The following is a 16,198-nucleotide window of genomic DNA, read 5'->3' as shown; positions in this document are numbered from 1 at the left end:
AGTTAATTCTTAGGCATGGTACCAGGATGTCTCAATGTGTGAATGAGAAGCCTGTGAACCCTGGGAGGGTCGACTTCAGACCAAGTCTGTCTGTAACATTCACAAACTCCTCTGTCCTTAGATATGGCTGCAGTGAGGTGTGGCCTTGGCAGAGGGTGTTGTACCTGGTCTTCTCAAAGACTGACCAAGCACTAGATGTCACTTGGCTGCTGATAAACTTATAGCAAACCCAAGACCATTTTAATGCTTAGACTTGTTTCTTCATAGGTGTTAGATATCATGGACCCAGATGAATCCTGACTTTTTTTGGGGGGGGGAGGGGAGAATGGGTAACCATGATCATTTGCACCCCAAGAACTAGCATTTTCCTAATTTGACAGTGGTTTCTGGGTGCCACACCCAGTCTTTCTTAAGCAATGTTGATTTATAGAAATACCTTGGTAGAGGCTCAAAAGGTGACATGAGCCAGGTGCTATGGCTCATGCCTGTAATCCCTGCAGCTTGGGAGGCTGAGGCAGGAGGACCGGGAGTTCAAAGCCAACCTCAGCAAAAGCAAGACGCTACGCAAGTCAGTGAGACCCTGTCTCTAAATAAAATACAAAATAGAGCTGGGGATGTGGCTGAGTGGTTCAGTGCCCCTGAGTTCAATCCCCAGTATCCCCACAAAAAAAAAAAAAAACCTGATATGAAGTTCAACAGAGCAGAAAGACTGCAAATCAGTTTCTTCTTCTTTGTCAATATTTTCAGTAGGAAGGCGTAAGATATTAAATCACCTGGAATTAGTTGTGTGCCATTTCAGCAACCTTTTGCGCTCCATCTGCTACAAGCTGCTTGTGCTGATGAGCCTTTTCAGAGTCTGCAGACGAAGGAAGTTTTAGTAGTCTGATTTTTTTTTCTCTTCTCCCTCAGTCCTGTGCGCACTAGGGAAGGTGTTACCTTTTGTGCAACTCCTGAATAATTTGGTTTGAACAGATGCATGCTGAGAAAGTATAATGTCAGGGGAAAAAAAAAAAAGTGTACCTATTTTTCTGTCACTATGCTCCCAGGTAAAAAAAAAAAAACAGGGGTAAAGAATTAACGTCTCCACGGCAAGCATCTGCCTGCCTGGGAGTCCAACACACATTCCTTCATCCGTCCATCCAGTACTCAGGGAGCTGTGACCACACATCCCAGGCATGGAGTGAAGCTTTGTCGTGGAGACAGATTCCTTTCGCCCTCCCAGAGTTGCCATTACCAAGAATATGAGCCAATAAATAAGTAAACCCGTGAAGTCATTACAGGAAGGAGACAAAGGGTGGTGACACAGAGAGGCAGGAGGAGACAATGGAGAAAGGATGCTCTGAGAAGGTGCCTTTCAAGCGGGGCCAGAACAGGAAAGAGAGAATCCGGAAAGGAGCCAGGAGAGCAGGGGAGGCAGGCGGGAAAGAGGCCTTGAGCAGGGAGGGATTTGGCTTGGCCTGGGAGAGGACAGAAGGCTGGAACCTGCCCTGCAGTGAGCGTGGGAGAGGGTTACTGGCACCAGGAAAGAGCCCAGAAGGCCCTGTGGGTCCCGGATTTAAGTTCACTATAGGAATTTCAAAGGGATCTAAGCAAGTAAGCAAGTCAGTGTGATTTCTGCTCATTAACACACACACACACACACACACACACACACACACGCAAACAAAGAGGTCACATCACAGGGCTCTTTTGTGAAGAGTTGATGGCTACGGGACAGAAAAAGAGCCCTTGGTATTCCACAGGGGAGACAGACGAGAAGGGCTTAGATTCGAACTAGAGTGTGATAAAGAGATTTTGCAAGCAAGGCAGTGACTATTTCACTCATCATGCTTCTGTGACAGTGATATAGGTGCACTTACTTGGGGGTTGTTGGAAGTTACAACCCACAGCCCCCATGCACAGGTAGCCCCCGTAGGAAGAGGGCAGAAGAAAGAGCTCTGTAATCACCAGGTTTAAGACACCTGTATCCAGGCTGGCTAGTAGTGAGGTGCACAGAGACCCCCCAAGGGTCCTGGGGACTGGGCTGGTGGCATTGATGAACCCCTGCTGGTTGCAGGTGCTCTCCTTCAGAAGGAATCCCTGTCTCCTCCCTGCCCTGAGAGAACGTGCTCCTTCATTCTTCCAGCAGTTGTAGGTTTGATGCAGAAAATGAGAGACATTTCCATTCAATTATTGATCCTAAGCATGACGAGTGCGGATGGCAATGGCATGATTGTATAAAATGGATTTTAGATGACCTTTCTCCTTGCTATGAATGCATGCATCACGTTTAACTTTCCCCAGCTCCGTAGGGAAGGTATTATCCCACCTCCCCCTCTCCAAGGAAGGAAACATCCAATCGTTCAGAGAGTCACTGTACAGAAAAGAAATGAGGTTGACTTTAGGCAAACTCTTGCCCTGAGTCTGGCATAGATGGTAGTGATATCAAACGCTATAAATTGCATTCTGGGAAAATCAAGATGGAAGCTTTGAAGGTTCACTTTCAACTCGATGTGAAATGTTGCTACTGGTTGTGCAGAAAAGGACCCCAAAGAACAAAATGATTATTTGAGTAACTTTTCAAGTTGATAAGAAAAAATGAAAATCATATGGAAAAATGGGCAACGGGTTAGAACACATTTGAGAGAAAACACATGCTAGTGGCCAACAGTAGATGTTAGGATATTTAACTTCATGAGTTATTAGGGAATTCCAAATAGAATCACAGGGAGACAAATTGTGGTTTATCCAAGCCCTAGAATGCTCCTAAGAAGTCAAAAGGAATGGATTACTAATAGGTGCAACAGTATAAATCACAAACCAAAGCATCATGCTCAGTGAAAGTCGTTTATATACTGTGTGATTTCATTTATGTGGTATTCTGAGAAAGGTAAAATTGAAGGAACAGAAAGAAAATCATTGATTTTCAAGGATCGGTGGGTGAGATGAGACACAAGCATTCAGTGGTCCGTTTGAAAATTGAGTGTGAGGCATAGAAGTTATGTCCCAATAGTCTGATTTTAAAAAGCATAATAAGAGCCATGCATGGTGGAGCATGCCTGTCATCCCAGCAGTGTAGGAGGCTGAGGCAGGAGGATCCAGAGTTCAAAGTCAGCCTCAGCAAAGGCGAGGTGCTGAGCAACTCAGTGAGACCCTGTCTCTAAATAAAACACAAAATAGGGCTGGGGCTGGGGCTCAGTGGTCAAGTGCCCTTGAGTTCAATTCCTAGTACCAAAAAAAAAAGAGAAAAAAAACATAATAAGAAACCATTTATCATTTATTCGACTGCCACAAAGAAAGCATGTAGTACAGTGTTGTGAAGGTGTCAGAAGCGGGATCAAGCATTCTCTGCTGGTGTGAGTGACAGATGCCACTTACCCTCTGGGAAGAAGAGTTTCAGAGCAGCCACTAAAGTGGTAGATGTTTGTGCCCTTTGATTCTCCAGCCATTGCTTGATGACACTGGAGCGCCGCTCAAATATGTGCTTAAGGAGAGAGACACAACTTGGTCTTCTCCCATGCAACTGTTTGCAAATGCAAAATCAAAAACAATCTGAATGTCGTAAATAAAGGGATGGATAGTTTGAAATCTATAAAATGCATATCAGCCTGTAACTTAAAATATATGTGAATATATGAAATATACAAGTTGCCTTCTGTAGAACCATTGAATAAATTACGTCTAAATACCGGTTCCAGAAACAGCGGTTTATGTGGAAAAAGCAGGTCTCAGATGGATACCTTCTGTGTGATGCCAATTATGTGACTAAAAAAAGGTCATATGGCTTTATGTTGCCTTTGTTAAAGAATAACAATATGTGTTAGTTACAAACAAAGTGAATTATATTGGTTCTTTTAGGAAGTAGAGGGAAAGCAGGAAAGAGGAATTTTAAGGGGCTTTAAATTATTTCCTTGTGTTTTATTAAGTTACAAGGTGATCTCAGAAACAAACATATGGAAAAATGTTAATATTTAGTAATTCTAGATGGCACTTGCATTGGTATTTTTAAATTATCCTGGCTGCATTTAGGTTTCTTTTATTCTTACTTTTTTTTCTTTTTTTTGTATTTCAGATTGCACCCAGGGGCATTTAACCATTGAACCACACTTCCAGCCATTTTTATTTTTTTTTATTTTGAGACAGGGTCTTGCTAAGTTGCTGAGGCTGGCCTCAAACTTATGCTCCTCCTGCCTCAGCCTCCTGAGCCACTGAGATTACAGGCATGTGTCATAGCACCCGGCTACACTTACATTTCTGTATGAAAGAAAAGCACCTGAAAATCATTGCAAATTCGTGATTGTGCTAATTATGTTCTTTTAAGCTCCTACTAGTGGAAGTGGTATCACAGAAGATTGATGGATGCTTTTGGTTTCAGCTCCAGATCACCAGGTGGAATGAGTGTTTCTGGGTAACCCACCCTACTTGTCCGTCAAGACTCACTGGCTGAGATATAAGAGAACTTCATACTTTCCATGTTTAATATCATGGCTGTTGTCAAAGCCTAGACCAAAAGTCAGATCAATTTAAATTTTTCCCTTTAGGAGTAGAGGGATTCCTCAAGAATAGCCCTCCTTCCCTTCACATTTACACAAGGATTTACACGTTCATAGCACCTGGTGCCTCAGGTCAGCCTGCCAGTGTTCTTGGCAGTTCATAGCGCCCTTAACCCTGGGAATATAGATGAGCCCAACATGGCAAAGAAATTTAAACCATTTATTTAATATTAAGCTAATCAGAATATTGATGCTATCCCTAACCGGTACAAGATATTAATCCATGGTTCCTTAATACTTATTGACCTAATTTATGAAAGCATTTTATACACTTAGTCAGAATACGACTGCATGCACAACATAAATCTCACCTTAAGACTCAGGTTTCTGTAAGAAGCAGCATAAATTTAACTTATAAATACAGTATCACTTCATCTTCTGGCAAAGCAATTATAAGAAAAGCAGCATATATTTTTATGAGCTCAAAAGGAATAAAAGCCACTTGTGCCAACAGTGCCTGTCATCCCAGCAACGTGGGCGGGGTGCGGGTGTGCTGAGGCAGGAGGATAGCAAGTTGGAGGCCAGGCCTCAGCAGTTTTAGAGAGGGCCCCAGCAACTTAGTGAGACCCTGTCTCAATATTAAATAAATAAATAAATAAAAAGGGATGGGTGTGTTGTTTCATGGTAAAGCACTCCTGGGTTCATTTCCCAGTACCCACCCCCCCTCCCGCTGCTGCAAAAAAGTACAGAAAGTAGCTCTTAAAATTAAATTGTAAGTTTTTGTCTCCACAGTCCTGTTATACAGTCTCTGTGTGTTTGCTATGGCCGCAACCAACAGTTTTCACAAAATTAGTGGCTTAAGAACAAATGTATTCTCTTATAGTTCTAGAGGGCGGAAATCCCAAAGTCAGGTGTCAGCAGGGCTGTGTTCCTGTAGCCACCGCCAGGAGAATCTGCCTCTTCCTTCCAGGGGCCTCCTGCCATCCTTGACTTTTTCCTTTTTATTCTTTTTCAAGAGCATCCGTGAAGCATCTCCCTGTTCCTTGTTCTGTCTCTGCTCTGTGCCTGCAGCACCTTCTGGGATGCTTACCCTCCTGCTTTCCTCCTGCAAGGACCCGAGATCACATGGTCCTGCCCATAGGAACCAGGGTTCTATCCCACCTAAACATCTTCAATTGCTTCCTCTCATCTGCAAAGTCCCACCTGACATTAGGGTAAACTGTTCCCATGTTCCAAGGCTCAGATATGGACATTGTAAAGGTCGCCATGTCAGTCCACCGCCTGGCTCACCAAATTTATCTTTAAATTTTAAATACCCTTGCCATGAGGCAACATTTTAGTGAAGGTTTTTATGGCTCTTCACTTTTGCAGTCAGCGACACTCTGAAGTGTTCTAGGAGTGCAGATCTGCATTACGGAGTTAATATTGGAAGGTAAATGTGCTGTAAGTGTTGACATACAGGGGCTAAAATAACTTTGTGTGGGTGCTGTTCCCTATTACTATTCAGAATGTACTCAGTTTTGCACAGTAACTATTATTATTGTTAAAGCCATAAAGATTAGGACCTACATCAGGTGGTGCTTGCAATTATTAAATGAGTTATTATTTTAAAAGCAGTTAGAACAGGGAAGAACAAAAAGCCCTGGGTAAAGTGTGTTCTTTGTACACTTGTTGGTAATGTCAGATCCACGTGAGTTACCCAAAGGCATATGGCTACATCAAGTTGCAGAACTGGGTGGGAGAGAAGCTATGAGAAACAGCATTTAAAAGGACCCAAAGGACCGTGTAAGATGTGGTTGTATGGCGTGATGTTTATAAATCTTTCCTTCCTGGAACATAAAATTGTGGCCAGTTTTCCATTAAGTTCGGAAACCATGGGAGCAACTTGGATGATCCCTACCCTGGAGTGCACAGTCTATTGAGGTTGATACATGCTATAAAGATGAATAATAAACATTGTGTTGGAAGTTGTACGGATTGTCCTTCTACTGCCCAGAACTTGCAATGGTGATGCTTCTCTGTAAAATCGAGACAAAGATAGGTAAGGAGAAGGGATTAGAGTTTAGTGGCTTTTTTTTTTTTTAAAGTAGAAATATAAGCTGGGCATCGTCGCACATACCTGTAGTCCCAGCAACTCAGGAGGCTCAGGTAAGAGGATCGCAAGTGTGAGGCTAGAGGATCGCAAGTTCAAGGCTAGCCTCAGCAAATTAGTGAGACCCTGAACAACTTAGTGAAAATTAAAAAAAAAAAAAAATCAAAAGGGCTGGGGATGTGACTCTGGGTTCAATCCCCTGTATCAAAAAAAAACCTTTTTATATATGTATATGCATACATACATGCATCTATGTGTGTGTGTATGCACATACATTTTTTTTGTGTGTGTGTGTGTGTATATATATATATATTATAATTTTAAAGGGGAAATATTTCCACGATTTAACTTAGAGAACACTTTTTACCCCATAGAACTTACAGTTTTTATACTTCCTAACATTTTCCAAAATGTACCCTTTCTTTCCACTGCTTAGCAGATGACTCAGTAAAGAGAGGTTTTTTTCCTGAGCAGACTTCATAGAGGAGAGCTTTGAAAACAGAGTAAGACGGGTGCCTCTGTCCTTGTCAAAATATTTTCATGTTGAAAACAGGGAAAATTTTTGGCAAAGGCTGAAATGCATGGCAGGTTAATTTGTGCCTATTATTTCCAGTAAATAATTTCACCAGGAGTCTTCGCAGGTAAAATTAATGTTTATGTCATGTTAGAAAGTAGCAGGGGTAGCTGTCGTTACCAGGATTTGAAAGGTGCATGGATGAGACCCTCTCTATCTCCACCCCTTGCCCATCTTACTTTATAATGCATTGCCAGCTTTGAACGTCCATCTACTGGAACAAAGCCAAGAGGAGCGATGTAAGCCATTCTTCATGTTTTCTGCCGAACTGCTTTTGTACTAAAGCTATATGAGAAGAAATCTAGGAGACAGGTGATAAATTGTTCCCTTGAAGATAGGAGTCCTGAAGTTGGAATCCAGAAGAGCGCTACACCTCCGGGCACACTTTAATAATGTTCCGAAATGCCAGTACCAATCTCCAGCCTGGAATGGCAGGGCATTGTGCTCTGAGCTCAAGGGGGAAGTAAACATGCAAACAGATAAACATATGTGCAAAAGTCCCTGTCTTTCCTCGAACATCCTCCTTTACTGCTGCATGAAAATGGGGACTAAAATGTTCATCTTGTTTTTTTAAAGATGGTAGGTGATATGTGTGTGGGAGGTGCTTACGAAAGACACAGAGCAGAAATCAAAGGTGATGGAAGGGACTTAGAGTGAATTCTGGAGCCATGACACAAACGGACAGTGTCTGCTTGGTTAAGGCAGACGCATCATGGAGGCAAATCTGTCTTCATGGCTAAGTAGCTTCCTAGCTGTCTGGCACCTTGTGCCTCTTGGTGTATCTACATATTTTTTTTTCTTCTCTTAGATTTTCCTCTGGTCACCTCTCCCTGTGTTTTAGCATCTTTCTGATCCTTGAGCTCCCTGCTCTAGTTCTTTTGTGTCTCATTAGTGATTTTATTATCGCATCTCCACTCTGCTGTGTATGCATTTCTGCAGTGGAGCCAAAGGGAACAGACCAGCCACTGCCTCCTCGGAGGAGAATGTAAGAAGCCTGAGTGCATGCCTGTCTGCCTCTCTTGTGCTCTTGTGTGCTACTGGTCATCTGGCTATCCATCTACCTACCCATCTATCCATCCATCTCTCCATCTATCCATTCAACTATCCACTCATTCATTTGTTCATTCACCCACCCACCCACCCATCCATCCACTCATCCATTCATCCACTTACCCACCTACCCATTCTTCTACCCACCCACCCATCCACTTACCTACTCACCCATCTGTCCATCCACTTATCCATCCATCCATCCATCCATCCACCCACCCATTCATTCGTCCAAGAATCTAAACATTTTTTCCCTGCTGTCACCTACCAACCCATCCATCCATTCATTCACCTATTCACCCATCCATCATCCATCTATCTATGCACTCATCCACCCATCCAATTATCCATCCATCCACCCACCCACCCATCCATTCATCCACTTACCCACCTCATCCTTCTACTCATTCACCCACCCACCTACCCATCCACCCATCCATTCATCCACTTACCCATATACCCATTCTTCTACCCACCTACCTATCTACTTGTCCACCCACCCACCCATCCATCCACCCATCCATCCATTCATTCACCTACCCACCCACCCATCCATCCAACTACCTACCCATCGATCCACCCACCCATCCACTCATCCATTCATCCACTTACCCACCTACCCATTCTTCTTCCTACCCACCTATCCACTTACTCACCCACCCATGCATTCATCCACTTATCCATCCATCCATCAATTCATACACACACACACACACACACACACATACACACTCATCACACTACCTACCTACCCACCCATTGAACTACTTATCTATCCATCCACCTATTCATTCGCCCACCCACCCACCCATCCACCAATCCATTCATCAACTTACCCACCTACCCATCCTCCTACCCATCCATCTACCTATCCAACTACTGTCTATCCATCCAGCCACCCATCCATCCATCCATTCATTCACTTACCCACTCACCCATCCACTTACCCACCTACCCATCTATCCATCCACTTATTTATCCACCCACTCATCCACTGTGGCATATAGCCTTGCTAGAGAAGCAAACAAGGCCTAAATGGATTTGATCTGACCAAAGTCAGGATTAACAAATCAGGACTCAGAGGAAGTTAAGATTAATATAATGATATTATTAGAAGGTATAATTTTTAACAACAATACACTTCTTTTTTAGGCAGTTTTAGCTCAATTTACTGTGTAATAAAATCACAGGGGAGTGTTTGAAGACCCTTTTGGCATGCTTTTAGATAAGATTACATTCCATCTCAGATTTGAAAAAAAAAAATTGCTTAAAGGCAAAACCCAACTACCAGAAAAAATATCTAAACTGCTGTTTTGTTTGATTTTTGTATTTAGATGTCAAGATTTTAATGGGATACTTGCCCATGGATGTAGGTATGTCTACACATACTCAGTTTTCTCAATATGTATAGGTATGTGAAAGGGGGTAAGTTTAAAAAATGATATAAAGCTAAGTGGTGACTTAATTTCTGTCCGCCCCCCCACTATGTAGTAAGAGACGATAACTAATAAAACCTGAATGCACATGGGCTACGTACCTTCATGTAGTATAGAATGTGTTAATGCAGCAATTTTATGACTGCTCATTAGCCTCTGTGAGAGCCAGTGATAGAGGATAGCAATAGACTGCTATCCACTCTGTGAGGAAAGGGAAAGGGAGCAGCTCATGTAGATTTCTCAATCCTCCGCTACCTTGAAATCAACTCAGCTGCATATCACAGACTCAGGATAAACGACCTTCTAGTTCCTGATGATTGATTTAATGGTGGACTTGACCATATGTGTATCCGATGTGGAAAGCAATGTCTGTTCAATGGACGGGGTAAAAATGCTCTTTTAAGGGAAGGAAGAGAAAAGGTGATTTAAATCTTCAGATTCTCCAGGGACCTCATTAAAGTCCTCTTCCTTTAATACATTGTGCAGCCTAATAGTTATCAGCAACCCTGCAGTGTGCATTGCTGGTAGGTTAGTTTACACAGGATTAATTGTGTAATTTTGCAAGCCACCAGCACAGTGAACATTGATTTTTGCATTAGCCTCATGCGTTATTTCCAGGGGGATTCTGTTTTCTATTTTAAGGTGGCGTTACATTTCACTTCTTATTAATTATAATTTCTGCCAACATGTTTTATGCCTGATACAATTTATTAAAAGTCTTTCATAATCTTTTTTTTTTTCTCCTAATGGTTATGTCCTTCCGAAACTTCATTAATTTTGAGCACTGATGTGTAAAAAATGGTAGGAGAAAATGCTGTTCACAAAAGGGTCTCTGGCCAGCCGGTTACTTCTGCTTTCATTGATAAGTTGCCACAAATCTTTTGCTAAAATATGGAAGCAAATTTATCTGCACTCACTCCAGGTGCACTAAGAGAAAAATCAATGCAAGAGAGAATCTGAGAATATTGCATTTCTCAGACCAAAACGTGACTGTCTGAAGGAACCCTGAGTATTCAGAATCAAGTTCAATTTCCATAATGTGGGGAACCTAATAGTGTCCTGCATTTCACTGGACTCTGACATATATAGATATATATTATATTCATATTTTACATAAAAATATATATTAACATTATACAATTAATATATAATGTAATATATATATTATATTACATATTATTGTGTATTATATATAATATACAGTTACATGGTATATATATTATAGACATAATATACAGTTATATAGTATGTATATTATATAATATACAGTCATATAGTATGTATATTATAAAATATATAGTTATATGGTATGTATATTATATGATATATAGTTATATGGTATGTGTATTATATATATATATTTAAAATTTCACCCTTATAAAGATAAGCAAAATAATTGTGAATTTGGAAAGATGAAAAGGAGAGTCTTTTGTTGGAATTTTTCAGATAATAAATTTAAATCTCACCTATTTACTACATTTTCTCCACTCTTTGTGGGGTTAAGAGATGTCCCTTGACATTTTAGTGGAATCCTTCCTCATAGCTGGATTCGGAACCAAGATGATCATGAAAAACAGAAAATAATGTTAATTGCATTCAATTTAGAGCTTAATCTTTTTCACAGTGTTTTTATTAGTGCACTTAATAAACATGAGGGTGAGGTTCCTCGTGATATATTCATACATGCATATAATAGGATTACATCAATTCCCCAGTACCTCCTTTTCCCCTCCCTTCCTTCCTCCCCCCGACCCCCTTCCTCGACTTTACTGGTCTTCCTTCTTTTTTAATTAGACATAAAAGTGGGATTCACTGTGGTATATTCCTACATGCACATAGCAGAATGGAATCAGTCTCACTCTGCAGTCCCTCCCCTGTTCCTTCCCTCCCGCCTCCTCTCTCCCCCTGGATCCCCTTCCTCTCCTGATGCTCCACTTCTGTAGACTCCCCCTGCCCTCCCCGCAGTCCTGTATTATTTCACTTATCTCTCTGGCTTCTGCATGCGAGAGACAACATCTGACCCTTGACTTCCGGAGTCTGGCTTATTTTGCTTAGCCGTGTATCAGCAGATGCCACAGCTTCATTTTTCTTCATGAGTGTGTACAACTCCATTGTGTATGCACACCACATTTTCTTCATCTACTCATCTGTTGATGGACACCTAGGTTGGTTCCATAATTTTTGCTTTGAATCACCCTCTTGTGCCCAATGCCCCCTCCTTCCCCCATCACAAACTCATAAGATAAACTTTCCCTCCTTCTCTCACACCAAGACACCACGGTCTCTTGGAGGGGAGGGCCATGTCTCCTGGTTTGTGTTGCTTCTGTTTTATTTGAATGGATTCTCTCTCCTTCTGTTCCGCCGCTGGCCTCCAGGTGAGTGAATGGCTGCAGTTCTGCATATAGGCCTGCTGGGGAACTGCTCAGAGTGGGTACTTTCCATGTGTGCAGAGTGACCAACTGTCCCTCATTGGAGGAAGCCGCTTTATCACTGTTGGCCCAGCTTCACAAAGGCCTTGTTTCTGAGGGATCAAAGGGCCTCTTGTATAATAAGTCTGAGCATGCAGTCCATAATGAAGAGAATAGAGTGTGTCTTTTAAGCTCCTGTATGATGCCCGGATTATGTGGAGAGTTTAAGGAAGTGATGGTCCTCTCCGACTTTTGTGCCATTCACATTAAACAGAAAGATGAAAGCCAAGGTTTAGAGCTGACAAAAAATCTCAAGGAGGAATATTCCGGGTCCACAGCTTGTTCACTTGCTCATAGCGCACCACCAAAAGATGATTTGAGGGGGAAAAAAAATGTTTTCCTTTCGTAGTGGAAAATTTGAGTGTGTTGTGTGTCTTTTTATACTGTCGCCTTCACAAAGCGGATCCTGCACTTGACCATCAAACCTCTTATGCATGACGTTAAGGAGGTTCCACAACCCCCTGAATTTCATTTTTCCTCATTTTCAAATGAACCTAGAAAAAAATTAACGTGGAAAGTTCTTTCAAGGGTTGAACAACCTTTGTTGGATTGCTATCGAGTGCAAGATGCTGTATTGTTCTGGGTAAATTGCAGCAAAGCTGAATTAAACAATGACAACAGATTTTATTTCTGTGAATTAAGGCTCAATGTTCTGTTTTCACGATGGAATATTGTCCTGAGTAGCTCGAATGGGCCAGATCAGAGGCGCTTGCTCAGATTGTTATGTGTTTGTTCCATTGAGTGCATGAAGGGTTGTGTGTGTGTTTGGAGAGCTATTAGACTTCTCCAGATTTTCAAATATCTTTGTGATTTTTTTTATTGGGTTAAGAACCCTTTAGCCAGTCTGTCATTTTAGTGTAGGACAATTGAAGGGTGGATTTTGTATTTCTTTCCTGTCTTATATTTAGGAAACATTTTCTCCATCTAGAGTTTTATGCAATAGCATATTCATCCTCTACTGAATTCCCCGAGAGAGAAAATGTAGACTAGCTCTGAATAACTTTGCCCAATATGTATTGATTTTTAAGATTACCTTGGGATGTCCCATAATGAAGGCATATTTTTCCTCCTTTTTTTTTTACATGAACCCCCCACCCTCACTACTGCCAGGCTCCCGTTCCTCCTCTTTTGCTTTGACTTGGTAGAAAATGAGAGATGCGCACTTTTGCAGAGAAGTGATGTGGGTGTAACCAGTGGGCAAAATAAGTTTCAAAATCTGCAAACTAAAGATTGGATCAATATGGTTTATAATAAAGGCTGATTTTTAATATCTAAAGAAGTTTATATGAGTTTAAATTGTCAACCGGGAATATAGGTTTAGACTTCATTTCTTATTTTCTCTCAGTCCGTATGTATCTCTTCCTAAACTGGTTGGTGTCCTCCTTTAAATGTAAGCATTCTGACATTAATTTCTTTTTTAATGAAGATCTATTGAAGCATCGCTAACAATTACCTACTCTCCTCTTATTAAAATCTCTAAATTCCTTTATATTTCTCATTGATGTGCAGGAGTAATAGCAATAGCAACAACAGCTGGTGCAGGAGAAGGTTCTGCTTTGGAATTTTCTTCTCCGTACACTTAACCTGAGATGTCTGGGTGTCTCCCGGCCCCTGAGCTCACTGTGAGGAGGCACAGGGGAATCAGGCTCACCACACACTGGCAGGATATTGCAAATTAGTAATTAGGGTTTTGAGTGACACGACTATGATTGTACATCATTCTGTTGTACGCTGTCCCCTGGGGAATTTTTGTACTCGATTATTTTTATTTGATCTCCATTAAAGTTATTTTGAGAGCTGTCATGGAATTTGTACATATTTTATATTATAATTATTGTGAATTGAGCATTTATTATAATACGTTATAAGTTAAAGCACTATGGTAACATTTGGATTCTGTCAATAATTGTAGCCTGTAATCCCCAGCAAGTTGGGAGGATGAGGTAGGAGGATTGCAAGGTCAAGGCCAGTCTGGGCAATTTAGTGAGGCCCTGAGCAACTTACATCTTGTATCAAAATAAAAAATAAAAAGGGTTGAAAATGTGGCTCCATGGTTAAATACCCCTGGGTTCAATCCCAAGTAGCATAGTAATAATAATAATAATAATCCTATTGACGACATAGTTATTATTAAATCCTGATTAATTCTTTGAATATCTCTGTAGCAGTTTAGATTATTATTATTATTATTATTATTTATTATTATTATTATTTTTTCTGTGCTGGGGATTAAACTCAAGGCCACACATATGCTAGGCAAATGCTCTGCCACTATGTTACATTCTCAGTCCTTTTAGATATTTTAAGGAAATTATTAAACTGGAAGTGGTGGCACACACCTGTAATCCTAGCAGCTGGGGAGACTGAGACAGGAGGATCCCAAGTTCAAAGAACCTCAGCAAAAGAGAGGCGCTAAGCAACTCAGTGAGACCCTGTCTCTAAATAAAATACAAAATAGGGCTGGGGTTGTGGTTCAGTGGTCGAGTGCCCCTGAGTTCAATCCCTGGTACCAAAAAAAAAAAAAAGAAAGAAAGAAAGAAAGAAATTATTAGAGAAACTTATTGATGTTCCACTGATTGATTAGCTTTATGTTTTCACAGTTTTGCAAATTAGACATCGGCATTTAGATGTTTCTTATAGATCACAGTTCCCATTTGCTAGGGGGTATGCATTGAATCATTAACACCCTGTTAGAGATTTATGTGGTTGGCTGTCCATAAATTCTCATTACCGTCCTGGGAGGGAAACGGAGCAGGAATGGTTAGCTCCAGTTTAAAAAAAAGAAGGAGAAGAAACGGAAGTTTAGGGAGGTGGAAAACTCTAGACTTCATGGCTATGCAATGCCAGGATTGGTGCTGATCACATCATAGGACTTTACACTCCAGTCCGGGATTCTCCCAGGTACTTGCCCCCCATCCTCTCTTTCCTGGAAGAAACCAAACAGCAATTCAGATTCTTCTCCTAAGCAAGGGACTGAATTCACTCAGGTCACTCCAGACAAAGATAATTTGTTCTCTTTTTTCTTTCCTAATAAATCATGCCGTCCAGTATCCTTGAAAACACAAATGAACTGGAGAATATAAAGCTGTCAAACTAGAGTTATCTTCCTGGTAGGGAAATCTAATTTTGATTTTTCCTCCTTAAAGTCTTGGGTGACGCGATAGAGGTAGATTGTTTGAGCTTGGCTCCTCACAGTCTCATCATGTCTACCTTCTCAGCCTCATCTCCGTTTATTACCCTCTCCCTGCCTCCAAACACCTCTTTTCCAGCCTCCCAAGCTGCATCTATCTACTTGACTGTGCTCTGCTCTTTCAGGTCTGGATTTCTTGTGCTGTCTCATCCTCAACCCCTGCTCTTACACTGGAAGACCCTTCCTCTCTTTTTAGTTTGGTAAACTGGGCCATTGTATTACCTAATCTAACAACTATGTGGCTTTGGAGACAAAAGTGTTTTTATATCTTAACATATTTATTATATTGCAAAAAAAGTAAATCAGGATCATTAAATGTGTTTCATTAATTCGTCTTCCATCTCTCTTTACTTCTTTCCTCCCATAAGTTGTTAATACCTTCCCTCCACTCTGATGCTTTCTGTAGGTATGGGTACATAGAATTCACAGTTTGCAAAATCAAGCTCATAGTCTACATTCAATCCTGTAGTACTTGGTTTCACCTGTATGTAGTATCATTATCTTCTAAGTAGCTCCCAGCATTCAGTATTCTTTGAAAACAGCCTTTCTAGTACATACCTAGATTTAAAGTACTTTACTTCTCTTTTGGGCATTTAGAGTGTTACCAAAATTTTGCCGTCATAGATTATACTCAGTAAACACATTGTTGCACATTGATGTTTGAGCATGTCTTGATATGCTTTAGTCAAGTCAAGCTCCATTTCTAGATGTGTGCAAATTGACTCAAGCCTATGAATGTGAAAATGTATATTAGACAGTTTATGAAGGCAAATGTTTATAGTGTATATAGCAGCATATGTATATATACATTCATGTGTATATGAGGGTGTGTGTGTCTGATTGTGCTTAGCTGCTGAACTTTTGATTATTGATATATCACTTGGGCAGGGAAATATACTAAGATAATAGTTACTAT

General features: G+C 40.9%; 1 protein-coding gene across 5 annotated transcripts in view; it reads left to right on the top strand.

Annotated features, from left to right (window-relative positions):
• Window positions 1–16,198, top strand: part of Chl1 (cell adhesion molecule L1 like) — a 595,242-nt gene that overhangs the window by 423,725 nt on the left and 155,319 nt on the right. The gene's annotated exons all lie outside the window — the stretch shown is intronic.

This window comes from Ictidomys tridecemlineatus, chromosome 16 (assembly GCF_052094955.1).
Source record: "Ictidomys tridecemlineatus isolate mIctTri1 chromosome 16, mIctTri1.hap1, whole genome shotgun sequence".
Classification (NCBI taxonomy): domain Eukaryota; kingdom Metazoa; phylum Chordata; class Mammalia; order Rodentia; family Sciuridae; genus Ictidomys; species Ictidomys tridecemlineatus.
The sequence above is the reverse complement of the archived record's forward strand: the minus strand, read 5'-3'. Positions and strand labels throughout refer to the sequence as shown.